Raw genomic sequence first — 17,001 nt, 5'->3', positions numbered from 1 at the left:
GTTAGTGTTGAAAAACCACTTTTCGCACTTGTGTTAGTGTTGAAAAACCACTTTTCGCACTTGTGTTGGTGCAGGAAACCACGGTTGCACTTGTATTAGTGTGGAAAAACCACTTTTCGCACTTGGGTTAGTGTTGAAAAACCACTTTTCGCACTTGTGTTAGTGTTGAAAAACCACTTTTCGCACTTGTGTTAGTGTTGAAAAACCACTTTTCGCACTTGTGTTGGTGCAGGAAACCACTTTTGCATTTGTAATTGTGTGGAAAAAACACTTTTGCACTTGTGATAGTGTTGAAAAACCACTTTTCGCACTTGTGTTAGTGTTGAAAAACCACTTTTCGCACTTGTGTTGGTGCAGGAAACCACTTTTGCACTTGTATTAGTGTGGAAAAACCACTTTTCGCACTTGTGTTAGTGTTGAAAAACCACTTTTCGCACTTGTGTTAGTGTTGAAAAACCACTTTTCGCACTTGTCTTGCTGCAGGAAACCACTTTTGCACTTATATTAGTGTGGAAAAACCACTTTTTGCACTTGTGTTAGTGTTGAAAAACCACTTTTCGCACTTGTGTTAGTGTTGAAAAACCACTTTCTGCACTTGTGCTGGCATTGAAAACCACTTTCTGCACTTGTGTTAGTGTTGCAAAACCATTTGTCTCACTTGTGTTCGTGTTGCAAAACCACTTTTCGCACTTGTGTTAGTGTTGAAAACCACGTTTCGCACTTGTGTTCGTGCAGGAAACCACTTTTGCACTTGTATTAGTGTGGAAAAACCACTTTTCGCACTTGTGTTAGTGTTGAAAAACCACTTTTCGCACTTGTGTTAGTGTTGAAAAACAACTTTTCGCACTTGTGTTAGTGTTGAAAAACCACTTTTCGCACTTGTGTTGGTGCAGGAAACCACTTTTGCACTTGGATTAGTGTGGAAAAACCACTTTTCGCACTAGTGTTAGTGTTGAAAAACCACTTTTCGCACTTGTGTTAGTGTTGAAAAACCACTTTTCGCACTTATGTTGGTGCAGGAAACCACTTTTGCACTTGTATTAGTGTGGAAAAACCACTTTTCGCACTTGTGTTAGTGTTGAAAAACCACTTTTCGCACTTGTATTAGTGTGGAAAAACCACTTTTCGCACTTGTGTTAGTGTTGAAAAACCACTTTTCGCACTTGTGTTAGTGTTGAAAAACCACTTTTCGCATTTGTGTTGGTGCAGGAAACCACTTTTGCACTTGTATTAGTGTGGAAAAAACACTTTTTGCACTTGTGATAGTGTTGAAAAACCACTTTTCGCACTTGTGTTAGTGTTGAAAAACCACTTTTCGCACTTGTGTTGGTGCAGGAAACCACTTTTGCACTTGTATTAGTGTGGAAAAACCACTTTTCGCACTTGTGTTAGTGTTGAAAAACCACTTTTCGCACTTGTGTTGCTGCAGGAAACCACTTTTGCACTTATATTAGTGTGGCAAAACCACTTTTTGCACTTGTGTTAGTGTTGAAAAAACACTTTTCGCACTTGTGTTAGTGTTGAAAAACCACTTTCTGCACTTGTGCTGGCATTGAAAACCACTTTCTGCACTTGTGTTAGTGTTGCAAAACCATTTGTCTCACTTGTGTTCGTGTTGCAAAACCACTTTTCGCACTTGCGCCAGTGTTGAAAACCACAAATCGCAATTGGGTTAGTGTTGCAAAACCACTTTTACACTTGCGTTGCTGTTGCAAAACCACTTTTTGCACATGTGCTGGCATTGAAAACCACTTTCCAGAATAGAGCTTGTGTTGCAGAACCACTTTTCTCACTTATGCTGGCATTGAAAACCACTTTTTGCACTTGTGTTAGTGTTGCAAAACCATTTGTCTCACTTGTGTTGCTGTTGCAAAACCACTTTTCGCACTTGTGTTAGTGTTGAAAAACCACTTTTCGCACTTGTGTTGGTGCAGGAAACCACTTTTGCACTTGTATTAGTGTGGAAAAACCACTTTTCGCACTTGTGTTAGTGTTGAAAAACCACTTTTCGCACTTGTGTTAGTGTTGAAAAACCACTTTTCGCATTTGTGTTGGTGCAGGAAACCACTTTTGCACTTGTATTAGTGTGGAAAAAACACTTTTTGCACTTGTGATAGTGTTGAAAAACCACTTTTCGCACTTGTGTTAGTGTTGAAAACCACTTTTCGCACTTGTGTTCGTGCAGGAAACCACTTTTGCACTTGTATTAGTGTGGAAAAACCACTTTTTGCACTTGTGTTAGTGTTGAAAAACCACTTTTCGCACTTGTGTTAGTGTTGAAAAACCACTTTTCGCACTTGTGTTAGTGTTGAAAAACCACTTTTCGCACTTGTGTTAGTGTTGAAAAACCACTTTTCACACTTGTGTTGGTGCAGGAAACCACTTTTGCACTTGTATTAGTGTGGAAAAAACATTTTTGCACTTGTGATAGTGTTGAAAAACCACTTTTCGCACTTGTGTTAGTGTTGAAAAACCACTTTTCGCACTTGTGTTGGTGCAGGAAACCACGGTTGCACTTGTATTAGTGTGGAAAAACCACTTTTCGCACTTGGGTAAGTGTTGAAAAACCACTTTTCGCACTTGTGTTAGTGTTGAAAAACCACTTTTCGCACTTGTGTTAGTGTTGAAAAACCACTTTTCGCACTTGTGTTGGTGCAGGAAACCACTTTTGCATTTGTATTAGTGTGGAAAAAACACTTTTTGCACTTGTGATAGTGTTGAAAAACCACTTTTCGCACTTGTGTTAGTGTTGAAAAACCACTTTTCGCACTTGTGTTGGTGCAGGAAACCACTTTTGCACTTGTATTAGTGTGGAAAAACCACTTTTCGCACTTGTGTTAGTATTGAAAAACCACTTTTCGCACTTGTGTTAGTGTTGAAAAACCACTTTTCGCACTTGTGTTGGTGCAGGAAACCACTTTTGCATTTGTATTAGTGTGGAAAAAACACTTTTTGCACTTGTGATAGTGTTGAAAAACCACTTTTCGCACTTGTGTTAGTGTTGAAAAACCACTTTTCGCACTTGTGTTGGTGCAGGAAACCACTTTTGCACTTGTATTAGTGTTAAAAAACCACTTTTCGCACTTGTGTTAGTATTGAAAAACCACTTTTCGCACTTGTGTTAGTGTTGAAAAACCACTTTTCGCACTTGTGTTGGTGCAGGAAACCACTTTTGCATTTGTAATAGTGTGGAAAAAACACTTTTTGCACTTGTGATAGTGTTGAAAAACCACTTTTCGCACTTGTGTTAGTGTTGAAAAACCACTTTTCGCACTTGTGTTGGTGCAGGAAACCACTTTTGCACTTGTATTAGTGTGGAAAAACCACTTTTCGCACTTGTGTTAGTGTTGAAAACCACTTTTCGCACTTGTGTTAGTGTTGAAAAACCACTTTTCGCACTTGTGTTGCTGCAGGAAACCACTTTTGCACTTATATTAGTGTGGAAAAACCACTTTTCGCACTTGTGTTAATGTTGAAAAACCACTTTTCGCACTTGTGTTGGTGCAGGAAACCACTTTTGCACTTGTATTAGTGTGGAAAAACCACTTTTCGCACTTGTATTAGTGTTGAAAAACCACTTTTCGCACTTGTGTTAGTGTTGAAAAACCACTTTGCGCACTTGTGTTGGTGCAGGAAACCACTTTTGCACTTGTATTAGTGTGGAAAAACCACTTTTCGCACTTGTGTTAGTGTTGAAAAACCACTTTTCGCACTTGTGTTAGTGTTGAAAAACCACTTTTCGCACTTGTGTTGCTGCAGGAAACCACTTTTGCACTTATATTAGTGTGGAAAAACCACTTTTTGCACTTGTGTTGGTGCAGGAAACCACTTTTGCACTTGTATTAGTGTGGAAAAACTACTTTTCGCACTTGTGTTAGTGTTGAAAAACCACTTTTCGCACTTGTGTTAGTGTTGAAAAACCACTTTTCGCACTTGTGTTGGTGCAGGAAACCACTTTTGCATTTGTATTAGTGTGGAAAAAACACTTTTTGCACTTGTGATAGTGTTGAAAAACCACTTTTCGCACTTGTGTTAGTGTTGAAAAACCACTTTTCGCACTTGTGTTGGTGCAGGAAACCACTTTTGCACTTGTATTAGTGTGGAAAAACCACTTTTCGCACTTGTGTTAGTATTGAAAAACCACTTTTCGCACTTGTGTTAGTGTTGAAAAACCACTTTTCGCACTTGTGTTGGTGCAGGAAACCACTTTTGCACTTGAATTAGTGTGGAAAAACCACTTTTCGCACTTGTGTTAGTGTTGAAAAACCACTTTTCGCACTTGTGTTAGTGTTGAAAAACCACTTTTCGCACTTGTGTTGGTGCAGGAAACCACTTTTGCACTTGTATTAGTGTGGAAAAAACACTTTTTGCACTTGTGTTAGTGTTGAAAAACCACTTTTCGCACTTGTGTTAGTGTTGAAAAACCACTTTTCGCACTTGTGTTGGGGCAGGAAACCACGTTTGCACTTGTATTAGTGTGGAAAAACCACTTTTCGCACTTGTGTTAGTGTTGAGAAACCACTTTTCGCACTTGTATTAGTGTTGAAAAACCACTTTTCGCACTTGTGTTAGTGTTGAAAAAACAAATTTCGCACTTGTGTTGGTGCAGGAAACCACTTTTGCACTTGTATTAGTGTGGAAAAAACACTTTTCGCACTTGTGTTAGTGTTGAAAAACCACTTTTCGCACTTGTGTTGGTGCAGGAAACCACTTTTGCACTTGTATTAGTGTGGAAATAACACTTTTTGCACTTGTGATAGTGTTGAAAAACCATTTGTCGCACTTGTGTTAGTGTTGAAAAACCACTTTTCGCACTTGTGTTCGTGCAGGAAACCACTTTTGCACTTGTATTAGTGTGGAAAAACCACTTTTCGCACTTGTGTTAGTGTTGAAAAACCACTTTTCGCACTTGTGTTAGTGTTGAAAAACCACTTTTCGCACTTGTGTTAGTGTTGAAAAACCACTTTTCGCACTTGTGTTAGTGTTGAAAAACCACTTTTCGCACTTGTGTTGGTGCAGGAAACCACGGTTGCACTTGTATTAGTGTGGAAAAACCACTTTTCGCACTTGGGTTAGTGTTGAAAAACCACTTTTCGCACTTGTGTTAGTGTTGAAAAACCACTTTTCGCACTTGTGTTAGTGTTGAAAAACCACTTTTCGCACTTGTGTTGGTGCAGGAAACCACTTTTGCATTTGTATTAGTGTGGAAAAAACACTTTTTGCACTTGTGATAGTGTTGAAAAACCACTTTTCGCACTTGTGTTAGTGTTGAAAAACTACTTTTCGCACTTGTGTTGGTGCAGGAAACCACTTTTGCACTTGTATTAGTGTGGTAAAACCACTTTTCGCACTTGTGTTAGTGTTGAAAAACCACTTTTCACACTTGTGTTAGTGTTGAAAAACCACTTTTCGCACTTGTGTTAGTGTTGAAAAACCACTTTTCGCACTTGTGTTAGTGTTGAAAAACCACTTTTCGCACTTGTGTTGGTGCAGGAAACCACTTTTGCACATGTGTTGGTGCAGGAAACCACTTTTTGCACTTGTGATAGTGTTGAAAAACCACTTTTTGCACTTGTGTTAGTGTTGAAAAAACACTTTTCGCACTTGTGTTAGTCTTGAAAAACCACTTTTCGCACTTGTGTTGGTGCAGGAAACCACTTTTGCACTTGTATTAGTGTGGAAAAACCACTTTTCGCACTTGTATTAGTGTTGAAAAACCACTTTTCGCACTTGTGTTAGTGTTGAAAAACCACTTTTCGCACTTGTGTTGGTGCAGGAAACCACTTTTGCACTTGTATTAGTGTGGAAAAACCACTTTTCGCACTTGTGTTAGTGTTGAAAAACCACTTTTCGCACTTGTGTTAGTGTTGAAAAACCACTTTTCGCACTTGTGTTGCTGCAGGAAACCACTTTTGCACTTATATTAGTGTGGAAAAACCACTTTTTGCACTTGTGTTAGTGTTGAAAAACCACTTTTCGCACTTGTGTTAGTGTTGAAAAACCACTTTCTGCACTTGTGCTGGCATTGAAAACCACTTTCTGCACTTGTGTTAGTGTTGCAAAACCATTTGTCTCACTTGTGTTCGTGTTGCAAAACCACTTTTCGCACTTGCGCCAGTGTTGAAAACCACAAATCGCAATTGGGTTAGTGTTGCAAAACCACTTTTACACTTGCGTTGCTGTTGCAAAACCACTTTTTGCACATGTGCTGGCATTGAAAACCACTTTCCAGAATAGAGCTTGTGTTGCAGAACCACTTTTCTCACTTATGCTGGCATTGAAAACCACTTTTTGCACTTGTGTTAGTGTTGCAAAACCATTTGTCTCACTTGTGTTGCTGTTGAAAAACCACTTTTCGCACTTGTGTTAGTGTTGAAAACCACTTTTCGCACTTGTGTTCGTGCAGGAAACCACTTTTGCACTTGTATTAGTGTGGAAAAACCACTTTTCGCACTTGTGTTAGTGTTGAAAAACCACTTTTCGCACTTGTGTTAGTGTTGAAAAACCACTTTTCGCACTTGTGTTAGTGTTGAAAAACCACTTTTCGCACTTGTGTTAGTGTTGAAAAACCACTTTTCGCACTTGTGTTGGTGCAGGAAACCACTTTTGCACTTGTATTAGTGTGGAAAAAACACTTTTTGCACTTGTGATAGTGTTGAAAAACCACTTTTCGCACTTGTGTTAGTGTTGAAAAACCACTTTTCGCACTTGTGTTGGTGCAGGAAACCACGGTTGCACTTGTATTAGTGTGGAAAAACCACTTTTCGCACTTGGGTTAGTGTTGAAAAACCACTTTTCGCACTTGTGTTAGTGTTGAAAAACCACTTTTCGCACTTGTGTTAGTGTTGAAAAACCACTTTTCGCACTTGTGTTGGTGCAGGAAACCACTTTTGCATTTGTATTAGTGTGGAAAAAACACTTTTTGCACTTGTGATAGTGTTGAAAAAACACTTTTCGCACTTGTGTTAGTGTTGAAAAACCACTTTTCGCACTTGTGTTGGTGCAGGAAACCACTTTTGCACTTGTATTAGTGTGGAAAAACCACTTTTCGCACTTGTGTTAGTATTGAAAAACCACTTTTCGCACTTGTGTTAGTGTTGAAAAACCACTTTTTGCACTTGTGTTGGTGCAGGAAACCACTTTTGCACTTGTATTAGTGTGGAAAAACCACTTTTCGCACTTGTGTTAGTGTTGAAAAACCACTTTTCGCACTTGTGTTAGTGTTGAAAAACCACTTTTCGCACTTGTGTTGGTGCAGGAAACCACTTTTGCACTTGTATTAGTGTGGAAAAAACACTTTTTGCACTTGTGTTAGTGTTGAAAAACCACTTTTCGCACTTGTGTTAGTGTTGAAAAACCACTTTTCGCACTTGTGTTGGGGCAGGAAACCACTTTTGCATTTGTATTAGTGTGGAAAAACCACTTTTCGCACTTGTGTTAGTGTTGAAAAACCACTTTTCGCACTTGTATTAGTGTTGAAAAACCACTTTTCGCACTTGTGTTAGTGTTGAAAAAACAAATTTCGCACTTGTGTTGGTGCAGGAAACCACTTTTGCACTTGTATTAGTGTGGAAAAAACACTTTTCGCACTTGTGTTAGTGTTGAAAAACCACTTTTCGCACTTGTGTTGGTGCAGGAAACCACTTTTGCACTTGTATTAGTGTGGAAATAACACTTTTTGCACTTGTGATAGTGTTGAAAAACCATTTGTCGCACTTGTGTTAGTGTTGAAAAACCACTTTTCGCACTTGTGTTCGTGCAGGAAACCACTTTTGCACTTGTATTAGTGTGGAAAAACCACTTTTCGCACTTGTGTTAGTGTTGAAAAACCACTTTTCGCACTTGTGTTAGTGTTGAAAAACCACTTTTCGCACTTGTGTTAGTGTTGAAAAACCACTTTTCGCACTTGTGTTAGTGTTGAAAAACCACTTTTCGCACTTGTGTTGGTGCAGGAAACCACGGTTGCACTTGTATTAGTGTGGAAAAACCACTTTTCGCACATGGGTTAGTGTTGAAAAACCACTTTTCGCACTTGTGTTAGTGTTGAAAAACCACTTTTCGCACTTGTGTTAGTGTTGAAAAACCACTTTTCGCACTTGTGTTGGTGCAGGAAACCACTTTTGCATTTGTAATAGTGTGGAAAAAACACTTTTTGCACTTGTGATAGTGTTGAAAAACCACTTTTTGCACTTGTGTTAGTGTTGAAAAACCACTTTTCGCACTTGTGTTGGTGCAGGAAACCACTTTTGCACTTGTATTAGTGTGGAAAAACCACTTTTCGCACTTGTGTTAGTGTTGAAAAACCACTTTTCGCACTTGTGTTAGTGTTGAAAAACCACTTTTCGCACTTGTGTTGCTGCAGGAAACCACTTTTGCACTTATATTAGTGTGGAAAAACCAATTTTCGCACTTGTGTTAGTGTTGAAAAACCTCTTTTCGCAATTGTGTTAGTGTTGAAAAACCACTTTTCGCACTTGTGTTGGTGCAGGAAACCACTTTTGCACTTGTATTAGTGTGGAAAAACCACTTTTCGCACTTGTATTAGTGTTGAAAAACCACTTTTCGCACTTGTGTTAGTGTTGAAAAACCACTTTTCGCACTTGTGTTGGTGCAGGAAACCACTTTTGCACTTGTATTAGTGTGGAAAAACCACTTTTTGCACTTGTGTTAGTGTTGAAAAACCACTTTTCGCACTTGTGTTAGTGTTGAAAAACCACTTTTCGCACTTGTGTTGCTGCAGGAAACCACTTTTGCACTTATATTAGTGTGGAAAAACCACTTTTCGCACTTGTGTTAGTGTTGAAAAACCACTTTTCGCACTTGTGTTAGTGTTGAAAAACCACTTTCTGCACTTGTGCTGGCATTGAAAACTACTTTCTGCACTTGTGTTAGTGTTGCAAAACCATTTGTCTCACTTGTGTTCGTGTTGCAAAACCACTTTTCGCACTTGCGCCAGTGTTGAAAACCACAAATCGCAATTGGGTTAGTGTTGCAAAACCACTTTTACACTTGCGTTGCTGTTGCAAAACCACTTTTTGCACATGTGCTGGCATTGAAAACCACTTTCCAGAATAGAGCTTGTGTTGCAGAACCACTTTTCTCACTTATGCTGGCATTGAAAACCACTTTTTGCACTTGTGTTAGTGTTGCAAAACCATTTGTCTCACTTGTGTTGCTGTTGCAAAACCACTTTTCGCACTTGTGTTAGTGTTGAAAAACCACTTTTCGCACTTGTGTTGGTGCAGGAAACCACTTTTGCACTTGTATTAGTGTGGAAAAACCACTTTTCGCACTTGTGTTAGTGTTGAAAAACCACTTTTCGCACTTGTGTTAGTGTTGAAAAACCACTTTTCGCATTTGTGTTAGTGTTGAAAAACCACTTTTCGCACTTGTGTTAGTGTTGAAAACCACTTTTCGCACTTGTGTTCATGCAGGAAACCACTTTTGCACTTGTATTAGTGTGGAAAAAACACTTTTTGCACTTGTGATAGTGTTGAAAAACCACTTTTCGCACTTGTGTTAGTGTTGAAAACCACTTTTCGCACTTGTGTTCATGCAGGAAACCACTTTTGCACTTGTATTAGTGTGGAAAAACCACTTTTCGCACTTGTGTTAGTGTTGAAAAACCACTTTTCGCACTTGTGTTAGTGTTGAAAAACCACTTTTCGCACTTGTGTTAGTGTTGAAAAACCACTTTTTGCACTTGTGTTAGTGTTGAAAACCACTTTTCGCACTTGTGTTGGTGCAGGAAACCACTTTTGCACTTGTATTAGTGTGGAAAAAACACTTTTTGCACTTGTGATAGTGTTGAAAAACCACTTTTCGCACTTGTGTTAGTGTTGAAAAACCACTTTTCGCACTTGTGTTGGTGCAGGAAACCACGGTTGCACTTGTATTAGTGTGGAAAAACCACTTTTCGCACTTGGGTTAGTGTTGAAAAACCACTTTTCGCACTTGTGTTAGTGTTGAAAAACCACTTTTCGCACTTGTGTTAGTGTTGAAAAACCACTTTTCGCACTTGTGTTTGTGCAGGAAACCACTTTTGCATTTGTATTAGTGTGGAAAAAACACTTTTTGCACTTGTGATAGTGATGAAAAACCACTTTTCGCACTTGTGTTAGTGTTGAAAAACCACTTTTCGCACTTGTGTTGGTGCAGGAAACCACTTTTGCACTTGTATTAGTGTGGAAAAACCACTTTTCGCACTTGTGTTAGTATTGAAAAACCACTTTTCGCACTTGTGTTAGTGTTGAAAAACCACTTTTCGCACTTGTGTTGGTGCAGGAAACCACTTTTGCACTTGTATTAGTGTGGAAAAACCACTTTTCGCACTTGTGTTAGTGTTGAAAAACCACTTTTCGCACTTGTGTTAGTGTTGAAAAACCACTTTTCGCACTGGTGTTGGTGCAGGAAACCACTTTTGCACTTGTATTAGTGTGGAAAAAACACTTTTTGCACTTGTGTTAGTGTTGAAAAACCACTTTTCGCACTTGTGTTAGTGTTGAAAAACCACTTTTCGCACTTGTGTTGGGGCAGGAAACCACTTTTGCACTTGTATTAGTGTGGAAAAACCACTTTTCGCACTTGTGTTAGTGTTGAAAAACCACTTTTCGCACTTGTATTAGTGTTGAAAAACCACTTTTCGCACTTGTGTTAGTGTTGAAAAAACAAATTTCGCACTTGTGTTGGTGCAGGAAACCACTTTTGCACTTGTATTAGTGTGGAAAAAACACTTTTCGCACTTGTGTTAGTGTTGAAAAACCACTTTTCGCACTTGTGTTGGTGCAGGAAACCACTTTTGCCCTTGTATTAGTGTGGAAAAACCACTTTTCGCACTTGTGTTAGTGTTGAAAAACCACTTTTCACACTTGTGTTAGTGTTGAAAAACCACTTTTCGCACTTGTGTTGGTGCAGGAAACCACTTTTGCACTTGTATTAGTGCAGAAAAAACACTTTTTGCACTTGTGATAGTGTTGAAAAACCACTTTTCGCACTTGTGTTAGTGTTGAAAAACCACTTTCGCACTTGTGTTGGTGCAGGAAACCACTTTTTCACTTGTATTAGTGTGGAAAAACCACTTTTCGCACTTGTGTTAGTGTTGAAAAACTACTTTTCGCACTTGTGCTGGCATTGAAAACCACTTTTTGCACTTGTGTTAGTGTTGCAAAACCACTTTCCACACTTGTGCTGGCATTGAAAACCACTTTTCACACATGTGCTAGTATTGCAAAACCACTTTCTGCACTTGTGCTGGCGTTGAAAACCATGTTTTGCACATCTGCTAGTGTTGAAAACCACTTTTCGCGCTCCTGTTAGTGCTTAAAACCACTTTTTGCACTTGTGTTAGTGTTGCAAAACCATTTGTCTCACTTGTGTTGGTGTTGCAAAACCCCTTTTTGCACTTGTGTTAGTGTTGCAAAACCATTTTCCGCACTTGTGCTGGTGTTTAAAACCACTTTCCACACTTGAGCTAGTGTTGCAGAACGACTTTCTGCACTTGTGCTGGCATTGAAAACCACTTTTCACACATGTGCTAGTATTGCAAAACCACTTTCTGCACTTGTGCTGGCATTGAAAACCATTTTCTGCACTTGTGTTAGTGTTGCAAAACCACTTTTCGCACTTGCGCCAGTGTTGAAAACCACAAATCGCAATTGGGTTAGTGTTGCAAAACCACTTTTACACTTGTGTTTTTGTTGCAAAACCACTTTTCGCACTTGTGTTAGTGTTGCAAAACCATTTGTCTCACTTGCGTTGCTGTTGCAAAACCACTTTTTGCACATGTGCTGGCATTGAAAACCACTTTCCAGAATAGAGCTTGTGTTGCAGAACCACTTTTCTCACTTATGCTGGCATTGACAACCACTTTTTGCACTTGTGTTAGTGTTGCAAAACCATTTGTCTCACTTGTGTTGCTGTTGCAAAACCACTTTTCGCACTTGTGCTGGCATTTAAAACCACTTTCCAGACTAGAGCTTGTATTGCAGAACCACTTTTCTCACTTGTGCTGGAGCTTGTGAGATGCACCTGCAAGACTGGCTGTGGGACATTACGGTGTGGGTGCCGCCGACAGGGACTGAAATGTTCGTCTGCTTGTTCTGGATGCAGAGGCATTTGTCAAAACATGTCGACTAATGACTTGGATGATAACCAGGACAGTGGCAGTGAAATGTGACTTTTCGAGCAGTACTTCTCTGAGGTTCGATGAGCTTTAGTGTTGACTAGTGGTTAGTGTACTTTCGGTTACCCCCCAAAATGCTACTCATGGCCACTTTAGGACCTTCATACGGTTTCCATTGAAAGGACTGCTGCCAAAAACATTGGTAAAAACACTAGGTTGGGTGGATTATGATGAAATAATGAGAAGCTATGCCAGATTGTAATTCTGGGATGCTGGTCAAAGTTTGGGGGGGGGGGGGGGAGGAGTGGGTACCCTGAATGCGGGCATTAGAAGTCTCTTAAAGTATTTTTAAATGTTTCCAAATGAAAGGTTGACTCCAGAAACATTGGTAAAGACACCAAGTTTTTGGGGGTATGATGAATGGTTGAGAAGTTATGCACATTTGTAATTCTGAGTTGTGAAGCAACGGGTTTGGGGTAGGGGTACCCCCATATATGGCATAAGGAATCATCCAACACTACTTTTAGTACTTCCATATGAAATATTGCCCCTGAAAACCTCGGGAAAGGTGTTGATTTTGTTGGTTTATCTTGAAAATTGGCCGAGTTATGCCTATCTAAAAATTCGGCAATTTAATGGAAAATGAGTTAAAATCGACAACTTTCATCCACAAAATTCACCATGTTCCACTCCAAAGACTTTACAAGACTTTTGGTACGTTATAAGGTTGACTTATCTTCGACAGATACATGTAGTTTCATTTCTGTTGCAATTAGTGGTGGGTCTTGTTGTATATTGACTGGACTAAATCTGGTACGTATACCCAAACAACAACACTGCCCAACGTTGGAGTCTCGCTGCAGCAAGTGGTGGAATTCCTGTTTTTGGTCCAAATATACGCGTCAAAGGCTGGTGATCCGTTACCACATTGAAATTCCGGCCATTCCAATACAAATGGAATTTCTTTTTGCCGTACACAATTGCCAACTCCTCCTTCTCAATCTGCGCGTCATTTTTCTCCATAGCGCTGAGGGTTCTAGAGACATATGCTGTCGCTCGTTCGGATCCATCTCCCAGTTTGTGACATAATACCGCTCCCAACAACGCCTCCTCACCACACTTTGCAGACCACGCCCACTATGTGTGCTGGTTCAATAGGTCATAGAGGGGGGCATTTTGAAAGACAAATTTGGGCAAAACTTTCCATAATCAGCATTCCCAAATTTGCTTTAGTTCTGAAACATTTTTAGGTCTGGGGACATTCTGAATAGTCTCCACCTTGTTTTGCAAGGGACAGATTCCATCTGCCCTCAACAAATGACCTAAATGCTGACGTTTAACTTTTAAAAAAAATTGCATTTTTACCCATTTAGATGGACATTGTAACACTTTCTCAATAACTCCAATATGTTATTCTACTGTCTTATTAGCTACTATGACATCATCAGTGTAACAAAGTACATGATCTACTCCAGACAAAATCTTGTCCATTGTGGCCTGAAACAGAAATGGTGCAGTTTTCACACCAAAACACAAACGTTTAGTTGCCAATAAAAACCCTTCTGTGTTCAATATCATCAACTTTGCTTTATCATTTGGTTTGGGCACATGAACTGTGCTGGTGATGCGCAATCACTACGTTCTACAGGGTACAAAATGTCCCCCATAATTAGCCTGTGGTACTCATTATTCACGTTTTCTACAATGGAATGTGGTGATCTAATCATACTGGCTTTCTGAAATCCAGATTTAACAGCTTCTTAAACTGGTGGGAATTGACTTGATTAAGGGACAGAAAGCTTGGGATTTGAAACCCTTGTAACCAAGAAGATCCTTTCCCAATCTAGCTTTACATTACTCAGCCAATTCCTCCCAAACAAAGATGGACGATTCCTTTTCACAGAAACAAGTTCTAACTTGAACGATTGGTTATCCCCATACCGTATAAGTTCCATAACAATATCTGTGTGACATACCAACCTACCGTCACATCGAGCCTTACTGTCTTTACATTACCGGTTTTTTCACTGAAACAACACAAAGCAAATGTTGCATGGTCGCTTTCTGGACCACTGTCCGAATCCGTGTTGCACACCGACAAAATCACATATCTGGTGGAACTGTTCATGTGGCACATATTCCGAACATGCCCCATTTTATGACACCTGCAACAGGTCACATCTCGAAATCGACACTTCTCAGGGCAATGATTTCCTCCACAGCTACTGCATGTAGGTCCCGACGGTGCACAAAATGGCGTTCCCACCATTCTCCCAACCGGGGCATAAAATGGCGTTCCCACCATTCTCCCAACTGGCGCACAAAATGGCGTTCCCGCCATTCTCCCAACTGGCGCACAAAATGGCGTTCCCACCATTCTCCCAACTGGCGCACAAAATGGCGTTCCCGCCATTCTCCCAACTGGCGCACAAAATGGCGTTCCCACCATTCTCCCAACTGGCGCACAAAATGGCGTTCCCGCCATTCTCCCAACTGGCGCACAAAATGGCGTTCCCGCCATTCTCCCAACTGGCGCACAAAATGGCGTTCCCACCATTCTCCCAACTGGCGCACAAAATGGCGTTCCCACCATTCTCCCAACTGGCGCACAAAATGGCATTCCCATCATTCTCCCAACTGGCGCACAAAAAGGCGTTCCCACCATTCTCCCAACTGGCGCACAAAATGGCGTTCCCACCATTCTCCCAACTGGCGCACAAAATGGCGTTCCCACCATTCTCCCAACTGGCGCACAAAATGGCATTCCCATCATTCTCCCAACTGGCGCACAAAAAGGCGTTCCCGCCATTCTCCCAACTGGCGCACAAAATGGCGTTCCCACCATTCTCCCAACTGGCACACAAAATGGCATTCCCACCATTCTCCCAACTGGCGCACAAAATGGCGTTCCCACCATTCTCCCAACTGGCGCACAAAATGGCGTTCCCACCATTCTCCCAACTGGCGCACAAAATGGCATTCCCACCATTCTCCCAACTGGCGCACAAAATGGCGTTCCCGCCATTCTCCCAACTGGCGCACAAAATGGCGTTCCCACCATTCTCCCAACTGGCACACAAAATGGCATTCCCACCATTCTCCCAACTGGCGCACAAAATGGCATTCCCACCATTCTCCCAACTGGCGCACAAAATGGCATTCCCACCATTCTCCCAACTGGCGCACAAAATGGCATTCCCACCATTCTCCCAACTGGCGCACAAAATGGCATTCCCACCATTCTCCCAACTGGCGCACAAAATGGCGTTCCCGCCATTCTCCCAACTGGCGCACAAAATGGCGTTCCCACCATTCTCCCAACTGGCGCACAAAATGGCGTTCCCGCCATTCTCCCAACTGGCGCACAAAATGGCGTTCCCGCCATTCTCCCAACTGGCGCACAAAATGGCGTTCCCGCCATTCTCCCAACTGGCGCACAAAATGGCGTTCCCACCATTCTCCCAACTGGCGCACAAAATGGCGTTCCCACCATTCTCCCAACTGGCGCACAAAATGGCATTCCCATCATTCTCCCAACTGGCGCACAAAAAGGCGTTCCCACCATTCTCCCAACTGGCGCACAAAATGGCGTTCCCACCATTCTCCCAACTGGCGCACAAAATGGCGTTCCCACCATTCTCCCAACTGGCGCACAAAATGGCATTCCCATCATTCTCCCAACTGGCGCACAAAAAGGCGTTCCCGCCATTCTCCCAACTGGCGCACAAAATGGCGTTCCCACCATTCTCCCAACTGGCGCACAAAATGGCATTCCCACCATTCTCCCAACTGACGCACAAAATGGCGTTCCCACCATTCTCCCAGCTGGCGCACAAAATGGCGTTCCCACCATTCTCCCAACTGGCACACAAAATGGCATTCCCACCATTCTCCAAACTGGCGCACAAAATGGCGTTCCCGCCATTCTCCCAAATGGCGCACAAAATGGCATTCCCACCATTCTCCCAACTGGCGCACAAAATGGCATTCCCGCCATTCTCCCAACTGGCGCACAAAATGGCATTCCCACCATTCTCCCAACTGGCGCACAAAATGGCATTCCCATCATTCTCCCAACTGGCGCACAAAAAGGCGTTCCCGCCATTCTCCCAACTGGCGCACAAAATGGCGTTCCTACCATTCTCCCAACTGGCGCACAAAATGGTGTTCCCACCATTCTCCCAACTGGCGCACAAAATGGCATTCCCACCATTCTCCCAACTGGCACACAAAATGGCGTTCCCACCATTCTCCCAACTGGCGCACAAAATGGCGTTCCCACCATTCTCCCAACTGGCACACAAAATGGCGTTCCCACCATTCTCCCAACTGGCGCACAAAATGGCATTCCCGCCATTCTCCCAAATGGCGCACAAAATGGCATTCCCACCATTCTCCCAACTGGTGCACAAAATGGCATTCCCACCATTCTCCCAACTGGCGCACAAAATGGCGTTCCCACCATTCTCCCAACTGGCGCACAAAATGGCGTTCCCACCATTGTCCCAACTGGCGCACAAAATGGCGTTCCCGCCATTCTCCCAACTGGCGCACAAAATGGCGTTCCCACCATTCTCCCAACTGGCACACAAAATGGCGTTCCCACCATTCTCCCAACTGGCACACAAAATGGCGTTCCCACCATTCTCCCAACCGGTGCACAAAATGGCGTTCCCGCCATTCTGCCAACTGGCGCACAAAATGGCGATCTCGCACCTCACCCAGCTGGTTTCGACCTCCTACCCACCACTGAAATCGCTCCGTCACTCCTCCTTGGTTCTTGCTGCTTGGTTAGTGGTTACCCATGCCTTGTTAGCTTCGCCAGATAATTCGTCCGACAAGCATTTAATTCTGGCCTTTTCAAAAGACAAAATTGCCTT

Source organism: Myxine glutinosa, chromosome 9, assembly GCF_964187855.1.
Source record: "Myxine glutinosa chromosome 9, kmMyxGlut1.1, whole genome shotgun sequence".
Lineage (NCBI taxonomy): Eukaryota > Metazoa > Chordata > Myxini > Myxiniformes > Myxinidae > Myxine > Myxine glutinosa.
The sequence above is the reverse complement of the archived record's forward strand: the minus strand, read 5'-3'. Positions refer to the sequence as shown.